Source organism: Delphinus delphis, chromosome 5, assembly GCF_949987515.2.
Source record: "Delphinus delphis chromosome 5, mDelDel1.2, whole genome shotgun sequence".
Lineage (NCBI taxonomy): Eukaryota > Metazoa > Chordata > Mammalia > Artiodactyla > Delphinidae > Delphinus > Delphinus delphis.
In genome coordinates this window covers 67,993,587-68,013,404 of record NC_082687.1, presented here as the reverse complement: position 1 = coordinate 68,013,404, position 19,818 = coordinate 67,993,587, and the positions used below count along the sequence as shown (strand labels likewise).

Genomic DNA, 19,818 nt, shown 5'->3' with positions numbered 1-19,818 from the left:
TGAGGGACACTGAATGAAGGTTACACAGGACTCCTTGTACTATTTTTGCAACTTGCCATGAATTTATAATTATTTCAAAAGAAAAAGTTTTTTTAAGTGAAGACATTCAATCATACTTATTTTTAAAATTACTAAGATTTTAGGTGGAATCAAAAACATGGAAATAATACATTTTAAATTGTTCTAAAATATTTTTCATCTTTATCTCATTATTTTTGTTAATGTCTTTTTATGTGCATAATATTATAGTACATAGTTTACAACAAACATACACATATTGGGAATGCAGATACATTTTTTTATGCTGCTGGAGTGTGACATAAAACTTTTGCAGACCTCTGTTACAGAGGCTACAATAATCTAAGACTCTATCTTTTACATTTTTTACTTGGGCAAGCATATGCCAGAACAGGAAAAACATGGGATTGAGAATCAAAAAGAACTCAATTTTTATCCATAGTTTAAACAAGTCACAATCTCATCCTCGTCTACAAAATGGAGGAGTCATATTAGATCATTCCCAAGAACAGTCCAGCTCTTAAATATTATGACTCCATGAGTTCTACAACAGGAAAAAGTGAAATAACCATAAAGAAATGTATGACTAAAACTCTAACCAGTATTCACTGAAACTATACTATGGATTCAGTATTGCCAGGAATATTAAATACAATACACAGCCTAAGTTACCATCAACATAAACACAGAAAAGTGCATCTACAAAGACAATTTTACCTCAAAGAAAATAGATTAGCAAAAGATCCTGTTTAAATATAAATATCAAGATAACAGGCACATGTGGCTATTTTATATGCAACCTCACAGTTCTTTAAAGCCTCTAATTTCTGCTCATGGTATTGTATTAGGTTCTGAATTGCAGCAAACAATATACCAATGCATACAGGTATCCTGGTATTCAAGCTGTGGGTTGGGTTCTCACACGAAGTAGACTATCAAGACGTCCAGAAAAGAATTATTTTCCATCCACTTAATTATTCTCCATCCATTTGAGTTAGACTTAATAAGACAGAATTTTAAGAGATCCATTATTCAGGGGAAGTTAAATATACCACCCTGTTATACCACCTTTTACTTCTAAGCAGTAAAAACCAACATAACAAGGTCCTAGCACTAAAGCTCCATGCACAGGAAGTTCTTCAGTTTCTCACCCAGAACCTTCTATCATTTTTATCCACCATTCAACAAGTGGTTATGGGTTCTGGTCTCATATCACACGGAAAATACCAAATCAGAAAGGTGAGTAAACTACTACAGGTGAGTGTAATGAGAGCAAACAAAGAGATACAGTTAACAATAAAGTAATAAGCAAGTCTACTCCCCAAAACCAAACATGCTTTAGAAAGGAATGGTTTCACCAACAAATGAACAAAATATGGTGGTATATATATTGCTGACTGGGGAGACTAATGGCTGGAGATTCTGCAAATACACTGTGATGAGTTCACTGACACCCAAGACACATGAATGGAACCATCAAAGTAATATTTTTTTTTACTAGTATTTATAGACAGCACTATCCATCTTAAATTTTTTTAATGGAGAAGAAAACTGAAAATCACATTTAAATTATCTTTCCAGCATTCTTTAGTATTGAACTAAATTACATCACATCTGAATGTTACCATGAAATACAGACACAGCCAAAAAAAAGAAAAAAAAAAAACCACACACAAAAGAGGACAAAACAAAACAAGGAGTCCTGAGAAGTTGAAATATGTTGAAATTCATTCAGGCAACAAGGCGTATCTGTGAATGTTTTACAGCCTAAAAAAATGAAGCTGCACTGCAGTAAATGAACAAACTAATATCCCCTTCTTCAATTCCCAGATGCCCTTTAAAAAACACTACCACCACCACTTCAACCTCTCTGAAGTATGGTTGTTCTAAAATAGAAATGTATCTCACAACTGCTGTCACCCAACAGCAACATTCAGTTGGTAAAAACTTTATGTTGACATTTCCTAAAAGTTCAAGAATGCAGTGGCATCAAAGTGTCTTAGGTTTGATCAAAAATGGTCATTCAAAATAATCTTAAAAAAAAAATGATCAGAAGCCTGTAAAACTACAATCAATGGAGATACAGAAAATTCTCAAAACTAAATTGCATCCTTTTACTTTAAAAGATAGTACATATAAAGAACTTATTACTTAGTAAGCACTCAATAATTGTAGCTGCTATTATTACTATGAGACAGAAAATAAGGACTAGAGAGCTGATGAAAATATGATCATAGTGGTCAGGCAACCAATATACACTTATTAAGTGCCTACAAGGTCTCAGCACGGTGCAGGGGAAATACAAGTTCATCACAATCAACTTACGCAGCACTATCTCTGATCAAATAAATGACAAGTTGCGCAATATATTCTGAACCAATAAGGTAAACATCAAGTTACATTCAGCAATGATTAGAACTTACCAAGTACTTTCAACTTCTTTCGAAGTACCATCCTTTATTTAAGTCCAGTATACAGAACTTGAGACAAATTACTTACTTGTAGAGAGTCACCAAATGATTAAATAAACATAAAAGTGTCACCAAAATGAGTCTTTTTCTTTCTTTCTTTCAAAATGAGTCATGATTTTTATAGGGGGGAAAAAATCTCTTTTCCCATTTCTCTCCAGGCTTAGGTAGAATAAGGATTTAGATTAATTCCCTCTTAAAGAAAATCTTTCTAAACTTCGAGGGTCATGAAAAGACCCTCTCTACTCCTAGGATTTATGCGCATTAGAGGGACGGATTTACACAGGAATGCACATTTATTAAAATGTTATCTTTCATTTATATGAAATGTCCAGAATAGCAAATGTATAGAGATGGAATGTAGATTAGCAGTTGCCTAGGGCTGAGGAGGGAGGTAAGGAAGGTGATGGGGTGATGAAAAAGTTCTAAAACTGGTTGTGAGAGGTGTACAACTCCGGAATATACTAAAAACCATTGACTTGTACACTTTAAATAGGTGAATTGTATGGCATGTAAATTATATCTCAATTAAGCTGTCATTTAAAACTTTTAACTCTTCTCAAAACTCGACAAATCACACTTGCTGCATTATGGTCAAACTCCATAGGATGTATCCTTGGTCAGATATTCTTCCTAGCCTGGTTGACTCCCATCACTGACAATTCTACAAGGCCCCTTTCTCAACAGTCTGATTCTTTCCCCACCAATACAAAGATCGAGCAACAGAACAGGCTTGCAGGGAAAGGAGGTAGTCCATTTTGTAAAAGTTAGAAATACTTCACACTATATTTTAATACAAGTGATTTTTCAAAACAATTATTTTCATAACATAAAAAAATCCTGATAAAGCTATCTATTTATTATAGCATTTTGAGTTTAAAAGAATGTGTTACTACTCTATCAGTAAACTGTGAATTACCTACTAGGATACAGATACAGTGTCATTATGGTGGTCTATGAAATGGACGATCCTTGTAGGGTATAAGGAAAGACACATCAACATCTGCAGAATTTCTGAAATATTCTGCCTCACAGGAATAGCAGTGCTTGAAATTAAAAAAAAAAAATTCTACAGCTCACAGATTTACTTTAGCAGGACCCCAACCCACCTCCTATGGAATACCAGGTTTGTTTGTTAGGATACTTTGAAAGAAGCTATACAGAACAACAAACAAGGGTGAATAATTAATCACCTAGAAGTACACATCATGTACGCTACCTTTCATCCACATGTACCGCTCTGTCTATTTAAGGATCCTACTCAGAGGAGCTCATAGCTTGGGGTCCAGACAGACTTCATCATCCTATTCTCAGTGCCTACATGGTGCACAAATTAGGTGTAGTTTTCAATAAAAACTTGCTGAATAAACGGAGATTTCTCACCTGATTAGCCCTGGCTGCTTGCAGCTGGGTTTTCTATTTAGGAACCTTTGGAAAACTTTTTCCCACCTGGGCTGGCTTAAAGAAGCACCCAGAACAACAGAATCTTATCACCTCCTTCATCAGCCTAAATTGTAGCTCTCTTTTTATAATAGCAACATAAGGGTAGAGTAAAACCTCTGCGTGTGAACTGATGAGAAACAAATATCTTCCTACATTCCTCCAGGGGCTACTGTGAGCAGTGCCAGTTGGCAGTCTCGGAGCAATTTTTAATGCTCTCTAGAGACGAGAAGAATCAAGAAATGAGAAGAGATTAGGCTTACGGTATGTACTCCAAAAACATTTTAGCCTAAAGGTACTTAAAGTGTTCAGGGACACAGGTTTTGACCATTTTTGAAATGATTATGATTCTAATAGTCTATAAATCATAGACTATGTTTTGAACACAAAAATACTGGTGGGAGCCTTGTTTCTCAAGAACAGGTGAAATAACCATAATAACTGAGCCTGGAGAAATTAATAATTATTTATTTTATTATATAAAATAAAAAATAAATAAGTGTATAAAAATTGATTACCTTTCTCCATTCCCAGTAAACATAACTTACTCAAGTATGATAGTTTAAGGCACTCCTATCTGAAGGTAATAAAAAAAAAAAGGGGGAAAAAAAACCTGGAATTAAAAGTCAAACCATTACCAATAGTTATAATGTGATAGGGGCAATGTTAGAGGGGATATTTAGTTTCTAAATTATACATTTCCTTCATAACAATATTTTACAATGAGCATGTGAAACTGGTGATAAGGAAAAAATTGGTTTTTCCTTTAAACACTCATATACTCTTTCCCCAAACAAAACAATATGAACTTTTTTATTGCTTGTGGTTTTACAGACTCTACTGGGGTAATAACAACAAACCTGCTCAAGTACTTTAGGCAACAGTAAAAGGGACGGGCGGGAGGGGGGGGGGCGGGAAGGCTCCAACTTTTGTTAATGGTTTTTACCAAAATCCACAAGCTAATGAATAAATACACACATAACTATACTGTAAGTCAGAGCATGGCTTGTGCTGTAAAAGGACTTTACAGGAGCAAGAGAAAAGAGCCATCACTTCGGATCAGGAGAACAGGAGAGCTTGCAGACAAGGTGACATTCGAGCTGGATTATATAGATGATCCCTCTGATGAGGTAACAATAGGTGAAATTCAGAGTACATGCTCTGCCCCCCCCAATATTTTATAGATTAAAAATAGTTCAAGTAGTGAACATACACCCCAAACATACTTTATTTTTTTAATTTTTAAAAAATATATTATAAAATTTGCTACATAAAGCAATGAAAACTTTCCCACATCACCTAAGTTTCTTCTATCATTCCACTATTCCTTTACCATTTTGGCATGAATCCTGTGTCACTGTTAGTTTGCACCTGTTACTGCAATGGGATACACATTATCTTTCCCCTATGGATGATAATTTTGCATCTTCCCATTAAACTCCATACCTTTGAGAGCAATGACTGTCATCCATTTCTGCTTTACCTTTCCATAAAACTCCTCAAATAAATGGGTACTCAACAGATGTTGACAGATTAAACCTAATTCTAATAATTGGGACAAGAAACAATCACAATCACAAAAGATGTCCGTGGAACAGATATTATAAACAAATCACAGTTTTGTACACAGAACAAAAAGCACCTAGATTAATATATCTTCCCTCAAACACTAAACCAATTGCTATTCTTTGGTGTAACTTGCTCATAAAGGTGTTTATTTTTAAAAATAAATATATAAGCCTCTCAAGCAGCCTCTATAGAACATTATCGTTTTCTGTCACAAAGACCTAAGTCAACACATTAATTGGGCACTAGAAAAGTACTAGGTGACACAGTGAATCTGCACAGAAATAGAGGACAGTCCTAGTTCCCAGGGATCTCAATGGACAGTTCACAATTCAAGAAATTCCCTGGCAATGTGTATATTTAGGACAATGTGTTTAAAACAATGTGAAAAGCACACAGGAAAAATATGTTTTCCAGGAAACATAGCCTAGATAGTTCAAAGATAATTCTTTCTGAGTGTTTTCTTTATATGCGATCTTTTAAAAGTTCAGGAATTCTCTCCTCTATTGTTTAAATAAGCTGGTAAGTAAACAAAAATAGAAATTTGGAAGCTTGTTTTAATCTTCTACTTTCTATTATAAGATGGAAAAGACGATTATGCCAGCAGGCCTGCCTGACATACTTATCAAAGAAGAGGATCAAAGAGAAGAGGAGGAAGGAGGATATTAGGTGTAACAACGCCAGATACCATCAAGATTACTACGAAAGATCATGTGTTTGTGTGTCTACACTTCCTAAATTCTATAGGAAGAGCCAAGTATCTCTCAAATATTATTACCTGAAATTGGCTTTTAGATTCCCAAGTATAGCTTCTCTGTTGTTATTGCTGAGCCTGTGAACTTATGTTATAATGCTGCACACCACTCATATAATCAATGAACACTTTGGAAAGTTGTTAGTATTGCTTTAAAAAAAACCCCGCTGGGCCAGAGGTTCCAAGAAAATTCACTTTTCTAGAGAAGTAATTTTACAAAATAACTCAGAATGTAAGAAAAGACAGGATGGAATGCTATCTTTGATAATGAGTAGCCAAAAAAAGACTACAGAATAACACACACACCGCAGCTTTGTTTATAGGGTTGTAACTTGCACATGCAAGTACTCTACAAAGTACTGCACAAGAAGAAACTGTCAAAAATGAATGTTCATGAGAACATTCCTTTTCTAAATAAGGTCTCTAACAAGGAGGTACTGTTTCTAAATATAATTTCTTTAGCAAGTATTGACAGGTATAGAATAGCAGCAGTGCTCAAGATGGAAAAAAACTTCTTATATTTGTTTTATCAATAGTACATGTTACTGTTACTAATTATAATGCCTATGGGTTCAGTAGCAGAAATTTACGGAGATTATCTAATGGGCAGAACAGTTACAAAACTAACTTTACTTTTATCAAAAGTTTATTTTTTCCTAATCCTATAGACCCTAGCAACCTGGAGTTTTTTGTTCTGTTTCGTTTTGCAATTTTTTTTCCTTCCAAAAGAAGCTCCGCCAGTAAAGTCGAGGTAATACTTTCCACAGTTCAAAGGTTAAGGCGCATTCGGTTCTACATAGAGCTCTAGCTCGTCATCAGCACCGCTCCCTTTTTTTTTTTTTCTTTTCAAATTATCTTGACCTGAGAGAGGTTAATGCTCCCTTACAATGCAAATCCACGAGATAAGCGATTTTAGGTGCCGAGAAATGAAACTGGGATGAGAGGAAAACACCGACAGCGATCAAGAACCATTTCGCCGTAGAAATAAGCCTCTCCAGAACGCAAGAAACTAAGGTTTCGTCCAAAGAACCTGCCGCCCGGAAGCCACAACTTCCAGCAATTGGCAAAGAAAAGTTACAAGTAAGAGCTCAGCGCCCAGGGAGTCTGCGCCGGTGCGGAGACTGAGACCTGCAAGGACACTCACTGGCCCCCACAGCCCGCAAGCGCTGGCTGCGGTGTCGGTGGGGCCGATTCCGGCTCGGGTAGGCTCGGGGTCTGGGGGTGCGCGGAAGGCGCGGAGCGGCGCGGGCACGGCGCCCGCGTCCGCACCCCTCCCCACTACCGCGAGCAGTGGGCGGAGAGAGGAGAGCAAAGGAAAAGCAGGACAATGCTGGGCCGGGCTGGCGACTCCGCGCGCTCAGCGGGTCCCCAGCGTCCTCCTCGCCTGGGGCCGCCAGCTGCCGAACTAAGTTTGCTCCTCAGCCCTGCCTTCCTAGCCGGGGCAGTGAAGCAGTGACCGCCGACCTCCCTCCGCCTCGTCGCGGCCGCCGCCGCCTTCCTCCCCGCGGGGCGGCTCCCGCGAGTCCACGAGGACGCGGCGCGCGCGAGCGGAATGGGGCGCGCGAGGGAGAGGGGGCGCGCGAGGAAGCAGCGCGCGCGCGGGGAGCCGGGCGCGCGGCGCTCCCCGAGGACCCGCTGCCGCTCCGGCGGGTTTTCGGTTGAGGCGGGGGCTGCGCCGCGGCTAAGTGTCCGTTATGAGTCTTGGCCCGGGCGGCACAGCTTGCCAGCCATTCTGGCCCGCCTCCCCCTCCACTCCCATCAGAAAGGCAGCGAGCGAGGGCCGGCGACCTCGTCTCCCGCCAGGGCTGTGGCCGCCAGTCGGCGGGCATCCCCGCGCCTACCCCTGGGGTGGAAGAGAAAGTGAAATGAAGCGCCTTTCCCCAGGCAACACCTACCCGTCCCCAGTCCAAGTGCAGCTGCCTCACTCCTCAGGCGCCGCCGGTCCCCGCCCTCGGGCCCCAGGCTCCGTTCTCTTGACAATGGCGCGTCCCCTTTAAGGAATAATCCGATCGGAACCGATCTGTGGTTAAACCTCCCTCCGACTCTGATTTTAACCGGATTTCTCTCTCTCTCCCCCCAGAGCCCGACGGCCGCCCGGCGGTGCTGCGAGCTCTTCCCACCTCTTCCCCGCCCCGCCCACTCCCTAGCTTTCCTGATTGGCGAGAAACACTACTACAGGAACAGCAGTTGTCGCATCGCACTCGCCAGTCCAGCCGCCGCTCAGAGTTACCCCCACCTTCACCCCGCCCCCTTTCCTGGGTTGGTCCTACCTCTAATCACTCTCCGTCTTCTACTCTATCGTTGCTTTGGAGAACTGGCAGTCAAGGCTCACCCTCCCGCCTCCGGAAAGCGAACTTTATTTTTATTGGTAAAAGGACATCTTCCTGTGCACCTGATTGGGCAAGGAAGGAGTTAGTCTGCACGCCCCTTACCCATTATCGCTCTCTCTCTTTACGGGTTTGAGAAACGGCCGCAAAGTCCTCCCCCCTATTTTGCCTTGTTCTAAGCGCCTTTCCCTTTAAATATTGGTAGGGGTGGTGGACAAACTCACAGCCTGTGTTGGAGAAAGACGGAAAGGGAGAAGAGAAAATTTCAAAATCTTCTCCAGATGAGTAATATATCGGGAACTGGAGCTGGGATACTGCGGAATCTCATCCTTCGGTCTACTGAATGGAGTGGTTAGAATGAGAATACCTGAAATTCTAGTACTAACTTCTGAGATGTACTCAACAAATTTTCACTCACCGTCCACTCTACTCCTACTGTCGATCCCACTGGCATTTCGCTACTCCAGAGAGCTTTAATAAAAGTATCTGTAAACCTAGAGGTGTCCTTGTTTGTCCCGCATTCATTTAAAAAACCCTTTAAATCGCTTCCATTAAAAGTTCCGTTTAATTTACGTCCTCTGTTGTTATCTCGGGGTTTGTCACGAGAGCTAAATTACTCTTCTGAAAAGATTGAATAGATGCCCACCCACCATGCCAGCCTGCAAAGCTGAAGTCCATCCCCCTTGCTAGAACTGTGCCGGGGGGAGCCCAGGTTGAGCCCAAGCGGGCACCAGAAGTCTATTTCTTGAGAGAATGGGGCAGTCTGGCACCGGAAGCTTAACCCTGCCGCGAAACCTCACGCATGAAAGAGGAGGAATTCTGCTGCAGCCTGGTGTGGTCTGTGTTAGGAGTTCCCCAGTTTCCCATGGGAACTGCAAGAACCAAAAGTGTCGTACCTACTAAAATTGGGTACTCAAGTCCTTTGGTACCCATCTGTGAATGTTAGGGGTAAATGGTTAAATGTTCTGCCCCTCTTTGCCAATGAACTTCAAGAGACTTTGGACCTCAGGATGTTCAGTGCATTTGCAGTGAGAGCCCAGTGGAAACCAATGATGCCAAGATAGTGACAGGGCTCAGCAGTACCCTGGAAGGGATTTATACCAGAAAAGGGGGAATAAACATCGATAGTCGATAGGACTTTTCCGTGAGTTCAGGGGAAAAATCTCCTGGGTATACCCATAAATATGGAAGAGTGAGAAAAGGGAAACGTTGTAGGTGGTTTAGGTGTTTCTAGTAGGAGATAAGGAAATATCTGGATTATATTTATATGGCCTTCAAGGTATTTTTTTAAAATCAAGATCTAGGCAATGTTTTCAAGTTCTTTGTAAATCACTTGCTTTATGAGGCCAAGATTATTTTGTTACACTAGTACATTGGGCTCATAACTCCAGAAGGCTGTCTACAGTAACCTCTAGATTCTCTTTGTCACACCTAACCAACCACGTTGAGATCATCACCTTACAAATATAATTTATATTATTTTTTCTCTATTTCATACTTGCCCACAATAGGATTACCTATTACTTTTTAGCCCATACACCCAGACTCCTGGTACTAATACTGCTATTGGTATTTCACACTGAAGAAGAATTTAGGAAATCTGCAAGCATGGATATGCAGGTCATTCTTAAGAATGTTCAGTATTATTGAACACAGCTGCAGTTCTAACCCTGGAGAAATTGACAATTTGCACTTTTCCCTTCAGAAGGACTTTATGTCTCCTACCTTTGTTTTCCATCTCTAAGCCAGATCCCCATTCTTTAAAAAGAAATATTCCCCCAATGTGCCAGTTTGACTAAAGCTTTTCAACATCCTTGTATATAGATCTTTGTTAAACTCTTTTAAAGGTGAAATTTCACACGTTATGATCACTTATTCTCCCTTTGTTTATATATAAAGGTAAACCATATCAAAGAACTACCAGTTAAGCCAGTAATTCAGTTTTCCTCAGAAAAAAAAATGTTACCATGTATATTGCAAATTTTTTTCAGTTCACCATAGGTTTATATAGTAACTATTATGTGTTGAGTAAACAATAGGGGGGGAAATTGATGAATATGACTCTCCAAATTCTACCCATAACTGGCACAATTTTACCCCTCACTCAGCATGTAGGTGGATACCATCTATTAATCAGTGATTTTCCATAGTAAAATTAAGAAAAAATCCAGTCAGTAAAAACTGTCAACCAAAATCTTTCCCCAGACCTTTATTAGCATTAACAAGAATGAGACAAATTAAGACAAAATATATTCACAGTAATTTGTTTTATAAAGAAAACTTCAAAAAATATCTCCTGGGTCTCTCAAGAGGAGGAAGTCCTACACCTTCTATATTTCAATGTGTTCCTTTATAAAATGAGAACTGATATTCATTGAGAAGATCACTGAAAGATCTTCAGTTATCAGTAAAAGGTTCAATTATGTTCAGTATATTCTACTTAGGCAGGAAAAAAAAAAGATACTAATATATTTTTTAAAAGATTTCCAATTCTCTCCTACTTAAAACCCTTCGAAGATTCTCCAAGCACATATTGAATATAGTCCAAGCACCTAAGCAAAACATACAAATCACTTTATAATCTGACTCCAGGCTACCTCTCAGATTTATTCTCTGGCCACTCCTTCATTTGACACTTGAAATCGCTGCTCTTTAGATATCAATGATTCTGCTCTTTCAAGCCTCAGTGCTTTGGGGCATGTGGGTCCCTTTGTGTAGAATAGCTTTCCCCTCCATGCTCACCTGGAGGATGCTTCCATCTGTCCATCCAAACCCAAAAGAAGCTTTACTTTTTTTGTGAAGCTTTCTTTGATTGCACCCCCTTCCCTGATTTAATTATTTTTCTAATATATATATATATAAAATTCTGATTAGGATGATGCCTGACATAACTGAAAGCTTTCAGTAAATGCATGTCAAATTGACTGAGCAAGGATGAGACAAAAAGGTTAACCTACAATGTGAAAATCTAATTAACCAGAACACTATTCTAGGAATATTCTAATTATTTAATATTTTACTGTAAATCTATCTCAATTAGTCTAGATTACTGGTTCCCAGGCTTTTTTATTTCATGGACCAGTAAAATTTGCAAGGAATTTTTGGGAACTGATATAGGTTTAACAACTTTTTTATTTTGCGAAGCAAAGGTATAAATATAAATAAATCGCTATCTATTCTCCCCATTATTTCATAAAATAAGAATATTTTAAAACCCAAAATTGGGGTTTTCCCTGGTGGCGCAGTGGTTGAGAGTCCGCCTGCCGATGCAGGGGACACGGGTTCGTGCCCCGGTCCGGGAAGATCCCACATGCTGCGGAGCGGCTGGGCCCGTGAGCCATGGCCGCTGAGCCTGCGTCCGGAGCCCGTGCTCCGCAACGGGAGAGGCCACAACAGTGAGAGGCCCGCGTACCGCAAAAAAAAAAAACAAACACCAAAATTGGGAAGGTTGTTTCATAAAACAAGAATATCTGAAAACCAAAAATTGGTTGGGATGGTTATAACTTCAGAATGAAAGTCCTCTGAATAAATTTGACATTATAAAGAACTTATACAGGGGACTTCCCTGGTGGCGCAGTGGATAAGACTCCCAATGCAGGGGGCCCAGGTTCGATCCCTGGTCAGGGAACTAGATCCCACATGCATGTCACAACTAACAGTTCCCATGCCACAACTAAGGAGCCCAAGTGCCGCAACTAAGACCCGATGAAACCAAATAAATAAATAAAAGAATTTGTACAAACCTCCAGTTGAGTCCAGAATACTCACTGCATTTCACAGTACTTGATCTGATGCTCTTTTTCATCTATTTTAAAAGATGGCTTAGAAATGAAAATATTCCTAAGATTTTTTTCCCTCTATAATGTTTATGGAGGGGAGGAGAAACTATGTGACTTTTTGTTAATTTTCACTCTACCCATGAGTAAATGTTAGAGCATCATCACTAATTGACTTGCTAGCTTCCTGCCAGGATATTTGTAGAGAAACTCTCATTGTTACTGGAGGCCCTTGCAAAATGCTTCCTGAATTCCTTTTTGCATCTACCATATCTTACAGAGTTTCCCTCCTTTCCTTTTGGGAAACTTACCACTCTTTAAGAACCATTGTTTAGTCCTTAGAAAGTTCCCCCTTGTTTGTCAACGAGTCAAACAATAAAAATTCAAGTGCTCTTTTAAAAATTTTTTTACCCATATAATATATTTTCTGAGCTCCCAAAAATTTAGGTTAAGTGCCCAATAACCATCAATGAATATCATAGTATCTATCCTGTGTCACAGTTATTGTAATGCTAATATGAGCCTACTACAGCACATGGAGAAATGTTTGTGTTAGGGTAATTCAAATATATATTTAAATATATTTATTTATTTATATATAAAAGTGCTTTTTTAAATCGTGCAACCCAATCAGATATAAATTCTTTATGATGGGATGGCTCATAATGGCTAAGCAACTTGTAGAAGAAATCTGATGCCTCGGTAAAGGTCTAGAAATACCATCTTCTAAACTGGGTCAAATAATTGATTTGTTGTTTCACGGAATATTTGATAATGTATATTAGATCATCTTCCATTTATAAAATATTATATTTATTTTGCATTCAAATTCTATACCTATTTTAGATCATTTAATAGCTTCATAATTGTGACACTTTTATCAATAAGATTTTAACTTTATCCAAAATATTTTACTGCTGGTATGTTAGTATTCTGTCATTTTTCTTTCCTTTTATCATTACAAGGGGACTTCCATTCTAAATAGATTCATTGTGTGAAAATATGAATTTAAAGAAGAGATAAATCGAGGATTAAATACTGACTTTATAAGTGAATTACTCTGAGAGAATTTTTAGAATATTATTCAAATGAGATCTATTTCCACTCACAAAAAACTTCTCAGAAGTAAAAGGCATGATATAAAGAAAGACACCTAGGGAATTCCCTGGTGGTCCAGTGGTTACGACTCCTTGCTTTCACTTCCAGGGCCCAGGTTCCATCCCTGGTCAGGGAACTGAGATCCCAAAAGCTGCCTGGTGCGGCAAAAAAAACCACACCTATATTCACTACAATCCTCTTTGTCTACTCTAAAATATCTTTGTCTACTCTACAATATTGTCTACTCACTAAAAATATCTTTAAATTCAGCAGCCAAGAGCATAAACAGTGGTTACTTTTCAGATTAGATTTTTAAATTAAATTATTTAAAGGAATGAACAGTTCATCTGTCCCTGTTGGGACATAGTACTGGTACTATGGTGAAATCACTTCGAAACTATCTTAAAACCTTGTTAGATTTTAATGTGTATTTTGAAGTGTTGCTCTGGTAAGTATGAATTTGTAACTGGAAAGGGATATAGTCCATTTATAAGAAAACAGAAAACATTTTTTAATCCATTCCGTGTTTATGAGTTGAAGGAAAGTTGAAAGGAAAATGTAGGCACTCTATTTAAACTTGTTACCACCTATCAACTCATTATCTCATTTGGAAAAGGAATTCATGAATTATCTGAAAAAACAGGAAATCTGATTGGGGGGGGGAATGGTTAAGCCATCATACCACTGGCAAAGGAGTTTACCATATGACTGACCGCCTTTGGGGGCTTCTGTCTGTTGATAGAAAAGCAGAAAAACAAAGGACAAAGGAAAGTCTCCTTAATTAATCCTTCCAACTAAGCAAAATAAATAGATCGCTTGTTTCAGCAACAGAAGCAAACTGTTAACAATTGAGAAAAGCCACCTGCAGGTGCTTTTGAACACAAAGTGCCCCAGAGCCCAGAATTACTATTGTTTAAAAGGGTCAGCTAAGTTTTTCTGTAAAGGGCCAGATAATAAATATTTTTGGCTTTGTGGCCCTATGGGCTCTGTCACAACTACTCAACTCTTGCTGCAGCGCAAAAGTGGCCATAGAGAATGCATAAACAAGTATGCAGAGCTATGTTTCAATAAAACTTTATTTATGGACACTGAAATGGAATTTAATTTTCATGCGTCAAGATATATCATTCTTCTTTTTATTTTGTCCTAATTATTTAGAAGAATAAAAACCATTCTTGGCTTGCAATCCATGTAAAAAGAGGTAAAGGGGGACTTCCCTGGTGGCACAGTGGTTAGGAATCCACCTACCAATGCAGGGAACACGGGTTCAAGCCCTGGTCCAGGAAGATCCCACATGCTGTGGAGCAACTAAGCCCATGTGCCACAACTACTGAGCCCATGTGCCACAACTACTGAAGCCCACGTGCCTAGAGCCTGTGCTCCGCAACAAGAGAAGCCACCGCAATGAGACGCCCGCACACAGCAACGAACAGTAGCCCCTGCTCACTGCAACTACAGAAAGCCTGTGCACAGCAACGAAGACCTAACGCAGCCAAAAATAAATAAATAAATTTATTAAAAAAAAAAAAAGAGGTAGTGGGCCAGATCTGTTTATGGGCAATAGTGCTGACTTCTGGTCTAATACAACCCTAATTCATTAAAAAATATATTTTTTGGTTGAGTACCTAATATGTGTTCAGTACTATGCTGGACCTGGGGACTATAATGGCTAACAAGATGGACAATGTCCCTGTCCTTATGGAGCTTATGATATAATAACCATACAAATATATAGTTAGAAACTGTAATTAGTGGCTATGAAGGAAGGGTACAGGGTGCTCTAAACTATGACCTGTAATCTAGACTAGGAGGTCAGAGGAGGTTCACTTTTGACAAGGACTGGGAAATGAGTATGAACTGACATGGTGAAGTGGGAGTGGGGAGAAGGGAAATATTTCAGGCAGAAGGCACATCATGTAGGCCACCTTAATGGCACTCAAAAATCTGTGTGCCTAGAAAATACAAAGTGAAAGGAAGAGAGGCAGGGAGTTAAACTGACGAAATAGTTTTTAAAAGAAAAAGCAGGGCTTCCCTGGTTGCACAGTGGTTGAGAATCTGCCTGCTAATGCAGGGGACACGGGTTCGAGCCCTGGTCTGGGAAGATCCCACATGCCGCGGAGCAACTAGGCCCGTGAGGCACAACTACTGAGCCTGCGCATCTGGAGCCTGTGCTCCGCAACAAGAGAGGCCACGATAGTGAGAGGCCCGCGCACTGTGATGAAGAGTGGCCCCCGCTTGCCACAACTAGAGAAAGCCCTTGCACAGAAACGAAGACCCAACACAGCCAAAATAAAAATAAATAAATTAGAAGAAGGCTCAACATTTCAAAAAAAAAAAAGAAAAGAAAAAGCATTCAGGGCCTAGTAGGTCTTTATTCAAAGTCCTAGAAAACCTTGAAGGCTTTACGTCAAAACCATGACATGGTCAGATTTGCAGTTTTGAAAGATCACTCTTTACAGTGTGGAGAATAATTAATGAGGGAAAGCCATGGTGACTACAATAGTCAAAGGCTTCTAGACCCTAGACTCTAGGCCCTAGAGTCAAACACTACTATTTTACCTAGTAAAATAGTAATAGCCAGTGTGCACTTTTTTTTTTTTGACAGTTCAGCTAACATTTATTTATTTTTCATATTGTAAGTCCATAAGCTTTATTTTATTTTTTTAACATCTTTATTGGAGTACAATTGCTCTACAACGGTGTGCCAGCCTCTGCTGTACAACAAAATGAATCAGCCACACACACACATACATCCCCATATCTCCTCCCTCCCGCCTCTCTGCCCCGCTCTCCCTACCCCGCCCCCCAGGTGGTCACAAAGCACCGAGTTGATCTCCCAGTGTTATGTGGCTGCTTCCCACTAGCTACAGTATGTTCTTAATATTTTAATGTACATAGGTCCCCTACATACGAACCTTTAAGTTGCGAACCTTCAAAGATGCGAACGTGTGTCCACATGTCCAATCACATAAGTTAGTTCACGTGTCTGGCGTACATTGTCACGTGCATGCATCCTGTAGCGTATCTTTATTTCAAACTAGATCTGCAAGAGGACGACTTCATTGAACTCCTTGCTGTGCAACACGAGGGGCTTACTAATGAAGACTTGATGGAAGTGGAGGCCCAGAGAAAGGACGGAGACAAGAGAAAGAAGTAACTGAAGCAACACAGAGATTCACGACGCAGGAAATGGCAAGGGGATTTTCTTTATTTGAGGAGGCACTGTTAGTTTTTGAGGCACAGGACCCGAACATAGAACGGTACACGAAGGTTGCAGCAGCTGTTCAGAATGCAATCCAGTGCTACCGTGTCATCTATGACGAGAAAAAAAGAGCTACTACCCAGACATCGCGGGACTGTTTTTTCAAGAGGGTAGATAGAATGAATCCAGCAAGGGACCAGAACCTGTGCCATCAACGTCAGGCGTGAGTGAAATTGCAGCTCGCCCTCCATCACCTACTGCTGACGATCCTTCAGCTGTACCATCTCCCACCTCCTCTCCCTCCTCCAGTCAGTAACACTTCTTGCCTGTTCACTCGATGCCAGCCCCTGTATGCCAAGTATTGTACTGTACTACTGTACTTTTCAAGGTACTGTACTGTAAGATTTAAAATGTTTTCTTTATTTTTTTAAAAATTTTTTGTCGCGCTGCCTGGCATTTGGGATCTCGTTCCTCAAACAGGGATCGAACCCACTCCCCCTGAATTGGAAGGGTGGGTTCTTAACCACTGGACTGCCAGGGAAGTCCCCTGTTCTCTTTATTTTTTGTGTTTGTTTATTCTTTATGTATTATTTGTATGAAAAATATTATAAACCTATTACAGTACAGTACTATATAGCCAGTTGTGTTAGTTGGGTACCTAGGCTAACTGTGTTGGACTTACGAAAAAACTGGGCTTACAAAGTCACCCTCAGAACGGAACTCGTTTGTATGTAGGGGACTTACTGTATTAAAAGATTGAATTTCATAACAACCCCATAAGTAGGCACTATTATCTTCCCTTTATGGAAGAGGAGACTTAACTATGGGCTGCCTATCAATTTCTTCCCTTGCTGCAGCCCAGTTGAGTTTACAACTCGTGGGAAGGAACTGTAGGAGAGATTTAAGAGTGAGGAGGAAAGAGGGGCAGAAAGAAATGAATAAGTGTGTTCTATGGGACCATAGCCTTGGCTCAGACCCTAGCCTCTTTCCCAAGAGGTAGTACTGTGTTGTACTGGGAATGAGCCCCAAATTCAGCAAGGTGACTGCCTTGGGTACCTTGTGAGAGTACTCATTGCTACAGAAATATACCCAATGCAATGTTTGGTACATACTTACACTAAAAAAACCCTCCCTGTTTATCTAAAATTCAAATCTAACTGGGCATCCTGTATTTTATCTCCCAAACCTATACTAAGGAAACAAATACATTCCCTCCCATAAAACCAAGATGTCAGCTGGAGACATCTGGCTCCTAAAGACTTAGAAAATCAGCCTGAATACCTTTTCTTCATCCAAAAGCCTTCCCAAGGACACTGTGAATTACCAGGGCAGGGGTAAGAGATGGAGGATTTTGTTACCACTTTTGCCTCCAGGCTCATTCTTCCACCTGGAAGACTCACTTTTGAGCTCTTCCACTATCAAGAAAACCAAGGGAGTATGGAAACATTGTGGGAGTGGTAGATTTCACAGGACAGCTGGGAGTTGAAGGGAGCAGTCCCATCAGGCACAGCCTTGCAAACAGTTCAAAGTAGTGTTTTATTATACTCGCTTGTTTAGGCTCCTTTCAGCCACCTACCACCAGTGGTTTTTCATAGCCCTCTGCCATGATCCCTGGGTCATATTCACCCTCTTAACCAGCGTTTTCCCTCCCCTATCTTCTCGACATTCTCTCAGTAGCCAAGAATTTCTCTCCTCCTATCGAGCAAATTCCCAAACAAAGCAGTTTTGACTCCACTCTAAAGCTTTTGTCACCAGCTGATGACCAAGACCGCAGGATCTCACTTACTGAGGCATTCTTCCAAAACAAAGACAGTTTGAAATTCTCCCTAAGAAGAATTCTCTTGCCAGCATTTAAGACAATAATCACTTTTTCTTAAGTTTTTGCAATATCATTTTTTGCCAGCATTCAGGAAAAGGAAGGATATTTATTTTGGTTGCATCCAGTGGGGCCCACTTTTACCAATTACATCATCGTTTTCTTGGGAAAGTTCAACTGCTTTTCACTCTTGTAATTTAGTACATCAAAAGTTCAGGAAAAACCTAATGGACAGCACTTTGGATTCCATAACGGATTCCAGAAAAAAGCTTTTTTTTCCCCCTCTGTTCTGCCTTTAAATCTGATTCAAAATTAAAGCTGATTGCTTTTTCCAAGGTAAAGAGAGAAGGTTTTGGTACACATACCACAATTTGCTATAGTTGGAAGCATTGCCTGGTTTAAAAAAAAAAAACAGAATGAAATGTACTATCAGGTAAACTCTCAGGAAAGAGTGAGGGGAAAAGAGGAGGCAGAAAGATATGAAAAATGTGGGTTCTGTGGAACCATAGCCTTGGTTCAGGCCCTATTCCATTATCTTTTCAAAGGTTTATCTTCTAAATTTAACTTTACTTCCCTATTTTCCAGTTGGTTCCTAGATACTGCAAAAACCACATAAAGATACACAGATATAGTAATCCTGCTAACCAATTGAAATAATGATAAAAATACAAAGGTTGATGAATACATATTCCTATGAGGTCATCTATAGCAAAATGAAACAGGGAATTTGGTCAATCATGCTGATACATTTAAAAATAGCTTTGCCACAATTATCTTCATATTTAGTCATCTATTGACTAGTGTCTGTTTTTTTGTTTGAAGTATCCAAATAAAAGTATTCATGTTTTACTACTTTTCTATAAGTATTAATTTGGCCTGAATGTTAGTGTATTAACAACTGACATAGAATATATTAATTATTAATTATGTAAAGGACAAGCAGATTAGTAATATAGTAGCCACACTGGTAATATGATAACAGAGAAGCAGAGGCTCAAATTCAAGCAGCAAAACAATATGTAATTGATTTGTCATTTTTTCAGGATGTTTACCACAACAGAAAGTACTTATCTTCTACATATAATAAGAGTACTAACATAGCAAATATTTTTACAAATCTACTGAAAAAAAATAAAATCTTATTTCAGTAAATTACTCTTTTAACACAGAAAAAGTCCATAATAACCAAACAATATTCTAAATTGTCCTTCAAAGAGACATCTTACCTTTAGGGAATTATGATGTTTCACTCAATGAAGCAATGTAAATCTTATATGTGTGGGTATTTTCCCTTCAAGAAAATCCTCAACTTTCTATGGGCCAGCACTTTAGCAGGTCACATTTTCCATAAGA

The 19,818-nt window shown here is 39.5% G+C and overlaps 1 protein-coding gene across 6 annotated transcripts in view; it reads right to left on the bottom strand.

Moving 5' to 3' along the window:
- Positions 1 to 8,333, bottom strand: part of FRYL (FRY like transcription coactivator) — a 244,255-nt gene extending 235,922 nt beyond the window's left edge. For all 6 annotated transcript variants that reach the window (XM_060012585.1, XM_069540693.1, XM_060012583.1 and 3 more), the window contains exon 1: positions 8,142 to 8,333. The gene's annotated coding sequence lies outside the window, so the exon portion shown is untranslated. The remainder of the gene's footprint in view (positions 1 to 8,141) is intronic.
- Positions 8,334 to 19,818: the final 11,485 nt, after the last annotated feature.